Source organism: Acomys russatus, chromosome 29 (assembly GCF_903995435.1).
Source record: "Acomys russatus chromosome 29, mAcoRus1.1, whole genome shotgun sequence".
NCBI lineage: Eukaryota > Metazoa > Chordata > Mammalia > Rodentia > Muridae > Acomys > Acomys russatus.
In genome coordinates this window covers 41,518,433-41,532,485 of record NC_067165.1, presented here as the reverse complement: position 1 = coordinate 41,532,485, position 14,053 = coordinate 41,518,433, and positions in this window count along the sequence as shown.

The window sequence follows — 14,053 nt, the reverse complement described above, 5'->3', positions numbered from 1 at the left end:
CATGAAAAAAAAAAAAAAAAAAAGAGCTATAAATCGGACACTCAGCTCTGCTTTTCCCTGTGAGTCCAGGCTCCAGACAAACTCTTCATTTTACACTAAAGATAGAATAAAATAGCTTATAACTGCTGTCTGCCAGGCCCAGTGCATCATGCAAGAATGTCATCTGAAGCAGACCGTGATCGCAGGCTGCTGCCCTTGCAAGATGCCTGGAGGTGTCCACACCGTGTCCTGAGCCAGCATTTCTACCTCAGAAGTTAGCACTGATGGCACTCTGCCAGAAGTCGTGCACTGCCAAGTGCCCTGTCTCTGGCTCTCCAGGCCCTGCTCACGGTTGCCTGCAGTCAGCCTTGGTACAGGCATTTGGTGGTTATTTCTCACTCTCAGTAGCTTGTTGGGCAATTGTATGGCAGTGACAGTTCAAAGTCACAGGGAGAGGAAATGACTTCCCAAAGCTTCAGAACTTTAAAGCCCTACAGGGTGCCCACAGCTGGACACCAGACTGAAGTTAGACCAGTCCATGTCCTGTGACCCACCTGGCTGAAACCTCTGGTCAACTGAGAAAGTGACATACCTCTATGAAAATGGAACTGACTTAGGGTTGGCCTAAGGGTTGGTAGAGTACCTCTATAGCACACACAAAAGCCACAGAATAATTTTGGGTTGGTGGCACATACCTGTAATCCCAGCAGTCGGGATAGAGCCAGGAGGATCGAGAATTCAAAGCCACCCTTGGCTCTAGAGCAACTTGTTGGGCCCTGCAGAACACTTGCGTTCAAATTTGCCCTGTGGCCCAGCGTGGTGGCACACGCCTTTAATCCCAGTGCTTGGGAGGCCTGGCCTACAAAGCAAGTCCAGGACAGCCAAGGCTAACACAGAAAAACCTTGTCTCAAAAAAACCAACCAACCAAACAAACAAAACCCCCCAAAAAACAAAAACCTGACTTGTGAAGCACCTTTAGCTTTTCCTACACATCTGCCTGCAGCAAACTATTTGAGTTCTTACTCAGTTTGGAAAAAGAAAATAGGGCCAGTGAGCTGGCCCAGTGAGTAAGGCTGATTGCCACAAAGATGGACAACTGAGTTTGAGCCCCAAGTTTCACATGGTTGAAGGAGGGAACTGATTTCCACATCCACCTTGGGTTCCCACGTGCTTACCTACCTACCTATGTGCATGTACATCCCCACACCTGTGCGTGCACTTAAACACGCATACACACGTGTATCATACACAAATGTTTAAAAAAAAAAAACAGAAAAATAAAACTTTATACTTTTCATAGAAATCAAATTCCCTTTGATTACTATCACCCCTCCTGAGTCTCCTACTAGGAGAAATAAACATTTTCTGTCTGTAGGATGGTTTTGAGGGTACCCATTAGGACCACAGTCTCCCTGGTGTCTGTATAGAGGCCGGTGGTGGTAGAGAAATCAAGCCTATATGTACCAGGGCGGCCTGGAACTCAGCTGTCCTGTCTCAGTAGCCTGCATTTGGAGATTACAGGCAAAAGCCAGCATGAACCTCACTTAAACTATGGGAAGCAGGGATGTGGCAAGGAATGCATTGGAGGAGACAGACTGGGAGACATCGAATGCTTTTTCTTTTGTTTATTTTGTTTTTCCAGACAGGATTTCTTGGTTTAGCCTTGGCTGCCCTGGACTCATTTTGTAGACCAAGCTGGCCTCGAACTCACAGAGTTCCACTTGCCTCTGCGTTGGAATCAAAGGCATTCATCACTCAGCTTTTCCCCACCCCCTCCTTCAATGAATGCTTTTTAAGTGTCAAGTTAGGCATTCACCATGGCCCTTGAGTAAAGGGAATGAACAGGAGAAGGGAACAATGCTAGGAAGAAAGCCTGAAGATAAGAAGCTGAGTTTGGCAGCATAGTGTGGAGGTCCTTGAGCCCACAGACCTCCTGAGAGACTGGGAGTGTTAATCACACACGATTGTCTTTCCAGTGGGAAAGATGAAAACCTGGTTCTTTCACCCAGAAAGCTGAGAATTGGAAATGATTGACAGCCTGGTGATCTGTGTTTCTGTTGGGCCAGGTCATATCAAGCTCCCAAAACCAGGACCGGAGGTGGCTAATAGCCCAAATGACCTCTACCTGTATGACTAAGACCAGGCCAGGCCCTTAAGCTAGTACAGGTAGCCTATCTCTAGAATCCATCTTGCAGGAAATGACACGTACCCTGAGTGAGTTTCAATATAATTATGATTTTTTTTTTTTTTTGTTTTTTTGTTTTTCGAGACAGGGTTTCTCCGTGCTGTCCTGTACTTGCTTTGTAGACCAGGCTGGCCTCGAACTCACAGCGATCCGCCTGCCTCTGCCTCCCGAGTGCTGGGATTAAAGGTGTGTGCCACCACACCTGGCCGTAATTGTGATTTTTTTGTGCACTGGAGATTGTATTGCACCAGGAAACGTTTTAAAATTATACTGGGCTTAAATATATTGGGAATAAGCGGGGTGGGGGCGGGGGTTGGACGAGCAGTCAATGCTGTTAACCGCTGAGCCATCTCTCCAGTCTCAAACTGTGGCTTTTTAAGACTCCCTGAAATCTGATTCAGGTTGGCAAAGTCAATCTGCACCAGTTTTCATTTTTCATTTTCATTTCCTATTATAGCACCTGCAGGGACTCCCCTCCCTGCCCCACCCCAGCTGGGGAAAAGATGCTCCCCCCAGGGAGCTGAGCTCCCTCACGAGATGTAATGGAGGTGGGAGGGGCAAGTGAGAATAGACCAGACCAGCAAGAGGCCACCTTCATCAAGTCTGTCTCAGCAGGCTGCAGAGGAGCTCAGCTGCGTGTGTGGTACCTCGAAACCTGCAGAGCAGGGCTTTAGCTATCCCAGCTCCAGACGGCTCCTATCAGTCTGGGATGCCAGCCCAGAAGATCCTGGCACCTCCCACTAGCAGCTGCAGCAGATTATCGTGACAGTTTTCTTCCTACCTTTGTCCAATCTCACCTGTGTTCTCAGTGGTGCCACATGCCTTTACGAAGGGAGTCCAGGACAGCCAGAGTGACACAGAAACCCTGTCTCAAAAAAACCAAAGGGGGGGAAATAAAAAGATTGCCCCTCCAGTTGCCCTTTGTGATCCACTGAGGGGAAGGTTTCCACAAAGGATTCAGGTGAACCCAAGGTAATGAGAAAAATTTCCCTCTCCCTATCATAGCCAGATAATGTTGCTGAGGCACCATGCTGCTCAGATGTGTAACCCTAATCCTGACTCATCACCAAGTCCAAAAGTGCTGGGAAGAAGAGAGGGGGCAATTCAGGCAGCCTGGCTCCCTATCCCCACCCCTGACCTTTCAGCAAGAACTCTGGAGCTGGTCTGATCCCCGGATTTGGGTGCTATCCTCAGCAGGAAGTGTAGTCCCTTAATTTGCATTCCTCGCTCAAGACCACAAGAGCTCAGAATTAAGAGCTGCGGCCTCAGGCTTTGTGCCTGCTGCCTGTTCCTGCTTTTTCTCTCCAGAACAAGTTTGTAGCTAGAAGGAAATAGTTTGCCAAGCAGAAAGCCTGTTACACTGTAGCACAACTTCAGTTCGAGTTACCAGATGTCCCCCAACTCCAGGCTTTATCTGGCCTTTGACTCCCACATCTCACAAGCCCCTTTACAACTCCCTCTGTGGGGAAGTCCCTGGGGAAACCTTGAGGTTTTATGGTCTGTTTTGTTTCTTGGTGCTGAGGGAAGTGCAGGAGGGAGAGAGGATTTCAATACAGCATTGAAATCCTGCTGTGGAGACTCAGGAGGCCTAAGAGTAATGCAGAGTAGGCGGAAGAGCAGCCAGGGGGATTTATAGTGGGCAGAATGGGTATCCTAAGAGGCTGATCTCAATCTCAAAGGCAGGACGCTAGATAAAAATAGAGATGCCAAGCTGCTGCAGATTCACGGGTCATTGGAGCTCAGCAGGACAGCAGCGCCAGCCGACGGTTGACTCGGAATTCACACCACACAGGTCAAGCAAGGTGCCGGTCAGATAAATTGCTTCCCTTTGAGAGCCTGCCCACCTGCTGTGCCTCCTGGGGGTTTCTCAGACTTTAAGCTGACCTGAACACAGTTGGTTGGGCAAGGGTCAGCACCAAGGGTGGCCTGTGAAGGGACCTGGCCTGAGAGCTCTGCCCAGTCAAAAAGCTTTATCAATGCAATTGTGAGGGACTGGCCTGCCTAGGGGTTGTGCTGCTTTGAGAAATCTGGGATCCTTATTTCACCAAGAAGATGCTCCAATGGTAGAAATAAGGTAGACATTTTAAAACACAGCAGGGGGCTGGAGAGATGCCTCAGCAATTAAGAGCACTGTCTGTTCTTCCAGAAGTCCTGAGTTCAATTCCCTGCAACCACATGGTGGCTCACAACCATCTACAACAAGAGCTAGTGCCCTCATCTGGTGCGCAAGGCACACATGGGGGACAGAGTACTGTATAGAGAATAGATAAATAAATCTCTCTCTCTCTCTTTTTTTTTTTTTTTTGGTTTCTTGAGATAGGGTTTCTCTGTGTAGCCTTGACAGTCCTGGACTCGCTTTGTAGATCAGACTGGCGTCGAACTCACAGCAATCTGCCTGCGTCTGCCTCCCAAGTGCTGGGATTACAGGCGGGAGCCACCACTGCCCGCTCATATAAATAAATCTTAAAAAAAAAAAAAAAAAAAAAAGACAACCAAAGCCACAGGACTGGACAATCCTGAGGAAATCCATTCCTCAAGGCCGTGGGAGGAAACCTAGACAGCTGGAGGGAAGAAGGCGGCAGCTCTTCTGACTGTGGCACATGCCCAGAGCTGTGGTGACAGCTCAGCTCTCAGGAGGCATCAGTTTTCACTGATCCAATAGCTTTCCCAGAATCCCTCCTCCAGGCAGGCAGCAGAGGCATCTGCTGTGCTCTCTTGGAACAAAGCCCCAGGTCTGACTCAGTAGAAGTCTGAGAGAAGCACCACGTCCTCCACAGGAGAAAAGAGGAATTTAAAATGTCTGCAAGCTGGGTGTGGTGGTGCATGCCTTTAATCCTAGCACTCTCTCCGGAGGCAGAGAAGGTGGATCTCTCAGAGGCCAACCTGGTCTACATAAAGCAAGTCCAGGATAGCCAGGGCTACACAGAGAAACCCTGTCTTGAAAAACCAATAAACAAACCAGGTGTGGTGGCTCACACCTTTAATCCCAGCACTCAGGAGACAGAAGCAGGAGGATCGATGTGAGTTCGAGGCCAGCCTGGTTTACAAAGCAAGTCCAGGATAGCTAAGGCTACACAGAGAAACCCTGTCTGGAAAAACCAAAGACAGCAACAAAAAAAATGTTGCTGCAGTAACTGTTTAAAATCTGGGCATGGTAGCACCTGTAATCCCAGCGCTGGGGAGGCAGAGGCAGACGGGCTCTGGATAGATGGCTCGGCAGTTAAGAACACTTGCAGCGCCGGGTGTGGTGGCGCACGCCTTTAATCCCAGCACTCAGGAGGCAGAGGCAGGTGAATCTCTGTGAGTTCGAGGCCAGCCTGGTCTACACAGCGAGTCCAGGACAGCCAAGGCTAACACAGCGGAGACTCTGTCTCGAAAAAACAAACAACAAACAAACAAACAAACAAACAAAAACACTTGCAGCTCTTGCAGAGGACCAGGGCTTGGTCCCTGTGCCCACATGATGAGTCATGACCATTGTCAACAGACATGAGTTCAAGACAGATCAGAGAGCTCAAAAAGCAAGGTAAGATTACTGTGTGGTAGAGGGAATGCGTGTAGTCGCCCTGACTTCTAGATGAAGATAATGCTTAAAGACAGAGACGTTCTCAGGGAGGCTCAGAGGAGGTCTGTGGAAGAGGAAAATAGAACCAGCCATTTCTCAATGCAATTCTTGCCCCTGGGAGCTGTCCCTGCAGCTCTTCATAGACAGTTTGGAAGTTTGACCTCTGAAGCTACATTTGCTACTTAAGGCCCTGGTACTGTATCTATATTCTTTTTATTTTTATTATTTTTTGGTTTTTTGAGACAGGTTTTCTCTGTTAGCCCTGGCTGGCCTAGGCTCGCTTTGTACACCAGGCTGGCCTTGAGCTCACAGCGATCTACTTGCCTCTGCCTCCTAAGTACTGGGATTAAAAGTGTGCCACCACGTCTGGCTGGCCTGGAACTTTCTATACATATGCCAGGTTGGCGATATCTGGGATTGGAGGCAAGCATCACCATCACCTTCCTATTTTCACTCTTTTTTTGTTTTTTGTTTTTTTAACTAGGATTTTATTTTCATCTCATGTACATTGGTGCTTTGCCTGTATACATGTCTGTGTGAGGGTGTTGGATCCCCTGAAACTGGTTACAAACAGTTGTGAGCTGTCATGTGGGTGCTGAGAATTGAACCCCAGGTCCTTTGGAAGAGGAACAAGTAAGTGCACTTAACCTCTGAGCCATCTCTCCAGCCCTCATCCTCCTCCCTTTTTGTTTTGTTTTGTTTTTTGAGATAGGGTTTCTATGTGTGTAGCTTTGGCTGGTATGAAAAGTATGTGTTACCACACCTGGCTGCTATTTTCACTCTTGTTGGTTTTCTTGGTTGTTTTTGTTTTTTGTTTTTTCGAGACAGGGTTTCCTTGTGTAGCCTTGGCTGTCCTGGAATTTGTTTTTGTTTTTGTCCTAGACTCGCTCTGTAGACCAGGCTGGCGTCGAACTCACAGCGATCCGCCTGTTTCTGCTTCCCAAGGGCTTGGACTAAAGGTGTTTGCCACCACCTCCCAGCTGAGATTTTTATAATATTTTTTTTGTTTGTTTTTTCTGTGTTTGGTTTCTCTGTGTAGCCCTGCCTGTCCTAGATTCACCTGTAGACCAGGCTGGACTCAAACTCACAGAGATCCACCTGCTTCTGCCTCCCAAGTACTGGGGTCAAAGGTGTGTGCTAGCCTGGCTTTTATAATGTTTTTAAGATCACGTGTGTACTGGCTGGTTTTATGTCAAGTTGATACAATACGAGAACCTCACCGGGTTTGAGAGATGATTCAACAGTTAAGAGCACTGACTACTCTTCCAGAGGACCTAGGTTCAGTTCCCAGCACCCACATGGCAGCTCACACCTGTCTGTAACTCCATGATCTGACACCCTCACACAGACATTCATGTAGGCAAAACACCTATGTACATAAAAAGTGAACAAATAAATAATTTTTTTTTTTTTAAAGAGCCTCACTTGAGGAAATTCTTTCTTTTCTTTTGTTTTTTGGTTTTTTGAGACAGGGTTTCTCTGTGTTACCCTTGGCTGTCCTAGACTCGCTTTGTAGACCAGGCTGGCCTGGAACTCACAGCGATCCGCCTGCCTCTGCCTCCGGAGTGCTGGAATTAAAGGCATGACCCACCATGACGGGTGAGGAAATTATTTCATGAGATCCAGCTATACAACATTTTCTCAATTAGTGATCAATGGGGGAAGGTCCAACCTTTTGTAGGTGATCCCATTCCCTGGGATGGTGGTCCTAGGTTCTATAAGAAAGCACACTGCGGGTTGGAGAGATGACTCAGTAGTTAAGAGCGCTGTCTGATCTTCCCTAGGTCCTGAGTTCAATTCCCAGCAGCTACATGGTAACTCACAACCATCTATACTGGGATCTGGTGCCTTCTCCTGGCATGCAGGTGTACATGCAGATAGAGCACTCATACATAAAATAAATAAATAAAATCTAAAAGTAAAAAAAAAAAAAAAAAAAAAAAACCAGAAAGCACATTGGCTAGGTGTGGTGGCCCACACCTTTAATCTCAGCACTTGGAGGCAGAAGCAGGAGGATCTCCGTGAGTTCAAGGCCAGCCTGGTCTACAAAGTGAGTCCAGGACAACCAGGGCTGTTACACATACAAGCCCTGTCTTGAACACAAAAACAAAAACAAAAAAAGAAAGCACACTGAACAAGTCATGGGAAGCAAGCCAGTAGGCAGCGCTCCTCCACGGCCTCTGCATCAGCTCCTCCTTCCAGGCTCCAGCCTTGTTTAAGTTCCTGTCCTGACTTCCTCCAGTGAAAGTGTAAGCCAATAACTCCCTTTTCTCTCCAGCTTGCTTTTGTTACAGTGCTTCATAGCAGCAACAGAAACTCCAGCTAAGACAGTGGATGGGCAAGGACGGGCAGGCTGAGAATTAACATCCCAGGCTCGAGCTCTATTCTGTTTAGTGTAATGAAACATTTGAACCCAGGAGTCTTGCGGAGACAAAGATGCTTCTGTTTTCTTCCAATTCAAGGTCTGCCCTGTTTGGACACTCTCCAGGGACTGGCTGCTTATCCTGACTCCTGGCAGGAGGTGGCCATGCTGCCACTGCCAAGGTTCTCCCAATGGGGCCTGGACTCCAAGCAGAAGGCCATGCCATGCTGTCAGAGCCACAGATCCCACTTTCCAGGCAGCTTTTATATATCACCTCAAGGGTTCTTTGTGTGTTTGTGTGCAGAGCGAGGCATCAGACCAGAACCTCATGCATGCTAAGATGCATGTCCTGTGGAACAACGCCCCAGCTCTATAGAGCTCCTTGTGCTGAGCTGCATTTATTTTCATGCCTTGGTGTACTGTTGGTTAGTTCACAAGCGATCCACTAGCCTGCCTCTGGATTGCCTAGCAACCTCTGACGTCATTGCTTGATCCCACCGGGTGTGTGCCAGACTATAAAAGAACCAACCTACCACCTCATCTCTCCTGCTTACACTCTCACTTTCTCCGATACCCGCCACTCCATCTGTCTCCCTGAGGGGCAACACCCCCCTTTCCCCTTATCTCTCTCTCACCCACTGTCTCTCTCTCATGACCCACTCAGGCCTTAAGTCCTTTCCTTTCTCCACATAAATCTCTCCATATCATATCTGTTGCTTGGCATTTTATTGATAACTGTTGGTATACCCTAATTGTGGCAAAGCTGTTTCATTTCTTTTGTTTGTTTTCCAGTTAGAGTTTTCCTGTGTAGCCTTGGCTGTCCTGGACTCTCTTTATTCTTTATTCTGCCTGCCTCTGCCTCCAAGGTGCTGGGATTAAAGGCGTGTACCACCAAGCCTGGTGTAGTTTCTTTCTTTCTTTGTTTTTTTGTTTTTGTTTTTGTTGTTGTTGTTGTTTTTCGAGACAGGGTTTCTCTGTGTATCCTTGGCTGTCCTAGAATCACTTTGTAGACCAGGCTGGCTTCGAACTCACAGCAATCTGCCTGCCTCTGCCTTCCAAGTGCTGGGATTAAAGGCGTGCGCCACCACGCCAGGCTCTTTTGTGTATATCTGGATGGCCTCAAGCTTGCTCTTTAGACAAGGCTGGCCTTTAACTCACAGAGATCTTGTCTTTGCCTTCTGAATGCTGGGATTAAAGGTATGTGCCACTATAGCTGACCCTAATTATTTTATGATGATGATGATGATGATGGGACAAGGTCTCACTATATAACCCAGACTGGCCTAGAATTCATGCAATCCTTATGCCTCGGTTTCCCAAGTGCTGGGGTTGCAACCATGTGTCATCATGTCTTAGTCCTTGTGCTCTTCTCAAGGGCTGGGCTGAGCATCATAGCTTGAATACCATACACAGTTTCAATACTGCTCAGCTGATGGACACTTAGTTTGATCTCAAATTCTCCCACTGCCGTGCAGAGGCACAACAAAGATGTTAAGTGTATGGTGCTTCAGGACCAATCTCGAATCGAATCTGGGCTCCAAGCACAGTTTGGTAATGTGGGCAAGATGACATATTCAAACTAGCAGAAGTTAGGACATCAGAAATGTGCATAGGGGAAGTATCTGCCTGCCTTCTGTTTCTGGGCGCTCTCTCTCTCTCTCTCTCTCTCTCTCTCTCTCTCTCTCTCTCTCTCTCCTCTCTGCTTTCCCTTCCCCCACCCTTCTCTCCTCCTGCCCCCCCCACCCCCCACCGCCGTTGAGACAGACGTGTAGCCTTGACTGTCCTGGAACTTGCTCTGTAGACGGTTGCTGCTGGCCTTAAACTCACAGAGATCCACCTGCCTCTGTCTCCCCAGAGCTGGGATTAAAGGTGAGCTCCTTCACCGCGGCTGCTCAGACCACCCTGTATCGTTTTATCTGCCCATCTCTGTCACAGGAAGAGTGGCTTTCTCTGCTGGTACTGTGAGACGTTCTGTTCCAAGGTCATCATAGCTGTGCCCGTGGAGCTCAAGAGTGCTGCTTTGGGAACTGCAGAGCTCTGGCTCTTGCTGAGGGGACCCTTTGGGTTTGCCTGGCTCCTCCCTGTTTCACTGGGGTGGTCCTGGAAACAGGAAGTGAGAGCTGTGGGAGATCGTCCTGGACAGAGCCAGGCAAGAGTTTGTTCACCTGTTTGTTGAGTGAAGGTGCTGACTGGGTGCAAGGACACTGAGAGAAAACAGTCACATGCAGGGGCCAGGGCACATCCACACTAAGGTGCGAGGTCCTCTCCTTAGCAGAACACTCTTGGCTTCTGGTCCTCAAAAACACAGTCAGAAGCTGAGCTCAGCACATCAGAGAAAGGCGGAGAAGGGTCCACTTAGCAGGCAGCCTTACTTCCTGTCCATTGAATGTGGAGTGAAGCTGTCAGCCAGGGCCTGCAGTAAACATGCTCGAGCTGTCCTGAAAGAAAAGACTCTTGGACACCATCAGCCAACATAGGGTTACTTTGGTTTGTTTTGGGGTGTGTGTGTGTGTGTGTGTGTGTAATATGTGTGTCTATGCGTGAGTATGTGGGTACATGTGCCTGTGTGTTGATGGGGGTCAGAGGTTGATGTCAAGTGCCTTTATTTCCTCTCTCTCATGCTTTCCCCCCACAAGGATTAAAGGCGTGCGCCACCACTGCCCGGCCCACCTTTCTTTCTTTCTTTTGGTTTTTCAAAAGACAGAGTTTCTCTGTGTAATAGCCCTGGCTGTCCTGGAACTCTCCTTTGTAGACCAGGGTGGCCTGGAACTCACAGAGAGATCCGCCTGCCTCTGCCTCCCGAGTGCTAGGATTACGGGCAGGCGCGCTCCACTGCGCCTGGCTCCACCTTTGTATTTTGAGACTGGGTCTCTCACTGACCCTGAGGATAGCTATCAAAGAACTTCAGGAATTCACCTATCTCTGGCTACCTAGTGTCAGGATCACAGGACTCAACTGCTCTTTAACACGGGTGCTGGGATTCAAGCTCAGTTCCCTATACTTGCACAGCCAGGCACTTTGCCCACCGAGCCGTCTCTCCGGCCCTCCACCTTAAAAAAATAGTACTGTGTTATATTTTTATATTTTAAGACACCCTCTCAGTATATGGCCCTTGCTGGTCTGGAACTCTCTGTGTGGACCAGGCTGGCTTTGAATTTACCTAGATCTGCCTGCCTATGCCTCTCCAGTGTTGGGATCAAAGGTGTGGACCTCACCTAAATTATATATATTTTTTGGTTTTTCGAGACAGGGTTTCTCTGTGTAGCCTTGTCCATCCTGGACTCACTTTGTAGACCAGGCTGGCCTCGAACTCACAGCGATCCGCCTGCCTCTGCCTCCCGAGTGCTGGGATTAAAGGCGTGCGCCACCACGCCCGGCTCCAAAAAAAAGATTTATTTATTATACATTGTTCTATCTATGTACATATTAACACCAGAAGAAGGCATCACATCTCACTGTGGACGGTTGTGAGTCACCATGTGGTTGCTAGGAATTGAACTCAGGAACTTTGGAAAAGCAGCCAGTGCTCTTAACCTCTAAGCCATTTCTCCAGCCTACCTCCAAGGATTTTGAGAGGCAACCCAAGGGGACCACCAAAGGGAATGGGGAGAGCCCTCTTTTGTTGTAAAGAGTTTGGATTTGTCCCCTGGCTGTGCAGAGAAGACCCTGGCTCGGGAGCTAAGCCAAAGCCACTTTTCCCCTGTGATCCACTTTCTTTAGCCTCTTTCTGTTTTGTCTCCCCAGTGGAGTGTGAAACACTATCTGTACAGACTTTACCTGGAAGGACCTGGGCCAGAGGTCAGGCGTATAGGCTGCACAGGACAGAGGTCAAGCTGAGTGAGTGGTTCTTAGCTATTAACCCCTCAGGCTGCCAGAAGGTGGAGTAAGGACTTGGGTACCTCTGTAATCAGACTCCATGTCACCTCAAGGCAAACTCATGCTGGAGAGGCTGACACTGGCAGCCTAGAGGACCCGAGGGGATCTAGGGCATCTGGGCACTAGGAGGGAGCTTGAGGACAAACTAGGTGTCACTTTGCCAAGGCTGTGCTGACTGAAAGTGTTCCAACGCCTCAGGGTGACTAAAATTTGGGGGGAGATCCTTAACCTTTTCAACGGCTTTGAGGGTGCAAGTTTGTAATTCCAACACTTGTGAGGCTGAGGCAGGAGGATGGAGAGTTTGAGGCCAGTCTGGACAAGATAGGGAGCCTCTGTGAGGACCAAAACAAGCAAAAACATGGTACTTAAGGGACTCCTCAAATGGCCTGGCAACGTTATTCTTATTGATGGCTGTGTGTGTGTGTGTGTGTGTGTGTGTGTGTGTGTGTGTGTCTCCTCAAAAGGCAGGCGTGTAGCTCATTCACCTCTTTCCTCCATAGTGAGGTCTGCGTTTCTAAAGACTCTGTGGTCAGCAGGGCAGAGGCCACTCAGTGTTTGGCAACACGTGAAGGGAGAATGCTGTACACATGAGAAATGCCTGTCCAGGCCGGCCGGAGAATGCTCCTCTCTGACTCAGCAGATTTGTTACCGCAGCCACTCCCCGGCCTGTGTAGGGAGGAGTTTATCGGCAGGCGGCTGTGTGGAGCTTTGTTGTCCTGGGTCCCTGTGAATGTACCGCAGCTTAAGAGAGACACTCAAGCTAGTGGTGTAGGCAGGGCTGGGCCGAAGGAGAAACTGAGGCAGGAGGCTGACCATACAGGTACTCTTGGTTCTAAACCGAGGCAAGGCTGACCTTGCCACACAGGCATCAGTATTAGTAGAAGCAGCCTTGTGCCAGATGGAGGAGGGGTTGCCCCCAAGTGGGCAATCTTGGGGTGCTTACATTACCTGCCTGACATTGTTACCTCTGTTTTCCTTTGGGGGGGGTCAGTACCTCTGAGCCTCCTTTTGTCCATCTGTAGGATGAGTCCGAAACACCCTTCCTTGCAGTTTCGGTGCTTGAGGACATTAACAGCTCCTGACTGTCTGTAATTCCCGGTCCAAGAACTCTGACACCCTCTTCTGGTCTCTTTGGTTTTTTGTTTGTTTTGTTTTGTTTTTTGGTGATTCAAGACAGGGTTTCTCTGTGTAGCCTTGACTATCCTGGACTTGCTTTATAGACCAGGCTGGCCTCAAACTCACAATGGTCCGCCTGCCTCTGCCTCTTGAGTGCTGGAATTAAAGGCATGCACCACCTCGTCTGGCTTTCTTCTGGTCTCTTTGGCCACTAAATGCAGGTAGCACATAGACATACATGTAGGTAAAAACACCCATACACATAAAATAAATTAATATAAAAAAAAAAACAATTTTAGCTGGGCATGGTGGCGCATGCCTTTAATCCCAGCACTTGGGAGGCAGAGACAGGTGGATCTCTGTGAATTTGAGGACAGCCTGGTCTACAAAGTGAGTCCAGGGCAGCCAGGGCCCTGTGTAACAGAGAAACCTTGTCTCGGACCCCACCTCCACTCCCCCTGCCCCCACTTCCCCACTGCCCCACCCAGACTCTCTCCCCTCCTACACACACCCCCACCCCTGCCCAAACCAAACAAAATCAAACCAAACTAAACCAAACCAAAAAACCTATTTATTTTATTTTATTTTTCCTTTGGTTTTTTCAAGACAGGGTTTCTCTGTGTAGCCTGGGCTGTCTTAGACTCGCAACATGTGCTTGGTCTTCTTGTAGTTCCCATAACCAATGTCGGGATCTGGCCCGTGAATCTTCTCCACACCTTGTTATCGATGCCTCTGGGTTTCCGCCAGTTTCACTTAATTTTGACATATCGGTCTGACTGGTGCCTGATGAAGTTCCTGCTCCTCTTTTTGGCAATCTTGGGCTTCACCAGAGGCTGGAGGGCAGCCATGATGCCGCAAAAGAGATGGCAGCCACCTCGCAGGTAGCACTAAGGAAGAAGCTCAAGAACTATGTATTTATTTATTTTTAATAGAACAATAAACACCTTTATTACATGAGCCATGAATGGT